This window comes from Dama dama, chromosome 23, assembly GCF_033118175.1.
Source record: "Dama dama isolate Ldn47 chromosome 23, ASM3311817v1, whole genome shotgun sequence".
NCBI lineage: Eukaryota > Metazoa > Chordata > Mammalia > Artiodactyla > Cervidae > Dama > Dama dama.
The window spans coordinates 64,293,518-64,296,358 of NC_083703.1; the positions used below are offsets into that span (position 1 = coordinate 64,293,518).

The window sequence follows — 2,841 nt, forward strand, 5'->3', positions numbered from 1 at the left end:
CCATGTTATAAAGGTAAGTGAAAAAAAAAAAAAGATGTTTAAACACTGTGACTAATATAATCCCATTTTTACTTTTTTTTTTTTTTTATTAGTTGGAGGCTAATTATTTCACATCATTTCAGTGGGTTTTGTCATACATTGACATGAATCAGCCATGGATTTACACGTATTCCCCATCCCGATCCCCCCTCCCACCTCCCTCTCCACCCGATTCCCCCAGGACTTCCCAGTGCACCAGGCCTGAGCACCTGTCTCATGCATCCCACCTGGGCTGGTGATCTGTTTCACCATAGATAGTATACACGCTGTTCTTTTGAAATATCCCACCCTCACATTCTCCCACAGAGTTCAAAAGTCTGTTCTGTATTTCTGTGTCTCTTTTTCTGTTTTGCATATAGGGTTATCATTACCATCTTTCTAAATTCCATATATATGTGTTAGTATGCTGTAATGTTCTTTATCTTTCTGCCTTACTCCACTTCACTCTGTATAAGGGGCTCCAGCTTCATCCATCTCATTAGGACTGGTTCAAATGAATTCTTTTTAATGGCTGAGTAATATTCCATGGTGTATATGTACCACAGCTTCCTTATCCATTCATCTGCTGATGGGCATCTAGGTTGCACAGCCGCTATGGAAAACAGTGTGGAGATTTCTTAAAAAACTGGAAATAGAACTGCCATATGACCCAGCAATCCCACTTCTGGGCATACACACTGAGGAAACCAGATCTGAAAGAGACACGTGCACCCCAATGTTCATCGCAGCACTGTTTATAATAGCCAGGACATGGAAGCAACCATTTTTACTTTTAAAAAGAACAATGAGGGACTTCCCTGTTGGTCCAATGGTTAAGACTCCAAGCTCCCAATGCAGGTGGCCCAGTTTGCTTCCTCATCAGGGAACTAGATCCTACACTCCACAACTAAGACCCACCTCAGCCAAATAAATAAAGTATTATTTTAAAAATAAATAAATAGAACAATGATGTATGTGATAGTTACAGAAAAAAGTAGTTGGAGGAATATGTGAGATTTTTGGAGGAGTTGGAGGAATATGTGAAGAACAGTGAGATTTTTGAAAAGTTGAGATTTTGAGGGCATGGATCATTTATACTATATGTTTATGAAATGTTTGATATTTGAATGACTGTTACATCTGTAATCACATAAAGTAAAAAAGTTTTTTTCAAAGAAGAGAGGGACATGATCTTTGGAGTCAAACAAACTGCTTTTATATCATGGATCATGATATCACCCAGCTATCAGCTGGGTGAGCTTGGACAAGTTATTTCATGTCTCTGAACCACAATTTCTGCATCCATAAAATGGAGAAATTAGTATCAGCCTCATAAGAATGTTGTGCCGACTGTAACAGTTTCATCACATACTTTCATTCTCTCAGTATGTTCTAGAATAAAGGTTGACAAACTATTGTCCTTAGGCCAAATTGGGCCGTTTTTCTAAAATAAAGTTTTATTGACTATAGCCACAGCCATCTGTTTACCTATTGTCTATGCCTGCTTTTGCACAATAACAGCAAAGATGAGTAATTACTATAAGGACCAGATGGCTTGAAAGACTGAAATATTCATATCTGGCCCTTTGCAGAAAGTCTGTTGACTGACCCCTGCTCTAGGAAGAGTACACCGGTGTTCTTTCACCTTTTCACCATGGGATGTTTGCATTTACCGGTCTCTTTGCCTAAAATGACATTCCCACACCTCGCATCTAATATTTTCTGTCAATCTTGCTCATCTCATTATCTGGAAGAAGCTGATCCCACTCCAAAACAAAACAAAATTACCTTTCCTGTTGTACTTCCTCATAGCTTTCCTCATAGACCGTATCATGATGGAATTACCCTAATTATCTGGGTCCTTATTTATTTAACGTTTGACTTCTCCTATAGACTGAAAATCCACACACAAAAAATTGTCTGTTTTTTTTTTCAATCCTGAATCTCCAGTGCTTAACAAAGTACCTGTAACATAATGGGTAGATAACATTCGTGCATGAATGATATAATCTGTAAAATGTATTTATTATCTGATATATACTACGTAAAGTATGCTTTATAACAAACAGTTTACCTAGTAGATGTTCAAATGGTTAAGAGCATAGATTAGGAGTTCAATATCCTAAGACTGAATCCCAATTCTTCCATTTAATACAGGAGGAACATTAAACTAGTTCCTTAACTTCTTTTTGCCATCTGTAAAATAGGAATAATATCAGTACCAACCTCATGAAGTCTGTAATGAAGATTTATAATGTAATTAATATTATCCACATAAAGCATTTAGCATACAGCCTGGTACACAGTAAGTGTTCAACAGATTCTATCATTATAATTATTGTTATTAATTATTTTTATTAGTTTTAGTCTTGGATGCCTGCTACGTGTTAAGTCTCGTGTCTGACTCTTTGCGAACCCATGGACTATAGCCCACCAGGTTCCTCTGTCCATGGGATTCTCCAGGCAAGAAAACTGGAGTGGGTTGCCATGTCCTTCTCCAGGGGATCTTCCTGACCCAGGGATTGAACTCACGTCTCTTAATCTCCTGCAGTAGCAGGCGGGTTTTTTATAAAGATTAGCGCCACCTGGGAAGCAGTCTTGGATAGATGGTGAATACTGTTATGACCTCCACAAAATTCATTCCAGCTTGCCCTGGAGTCAGGGCTACTGGGATAAGGTGAGCCAAGGTGTCCTCTCTCATACCCCTCCCAGCACAACGAAACATAAATCAAGTCAGAGCCATGGTTAAGCAATATTCTTTCTTTAATTCCCTTTTGCAAATGGAAGCCCCTGAGCTGGTCCCCACCCCCACCCCTACCCCAC

General features: G+C 38.9%; 1 long non-coding RNA gene across 1 annotated transcript; it reads right to left on the reverse strand.

Annotated features, from left to right (window-relative positions):
- Positions 1-271: 271 nt before the first annotated feature.
- Positions 272-2,728, reverse strand: LOC133044458 (uncharacterized). Its single transcript, XR_009689940.1, has 3 exons — positions 2,093-2,728; positions 1,807-1,983; positions 272-631 (listed from the first exon to the last, which is right to left on the reverse strand). It is a non-coding gene; the product is annotated as an uncharacterized LOC133044458 (long non-coding RNA).
- Positions 2,729-2,841: the final 113 nt, after the last annotated feature.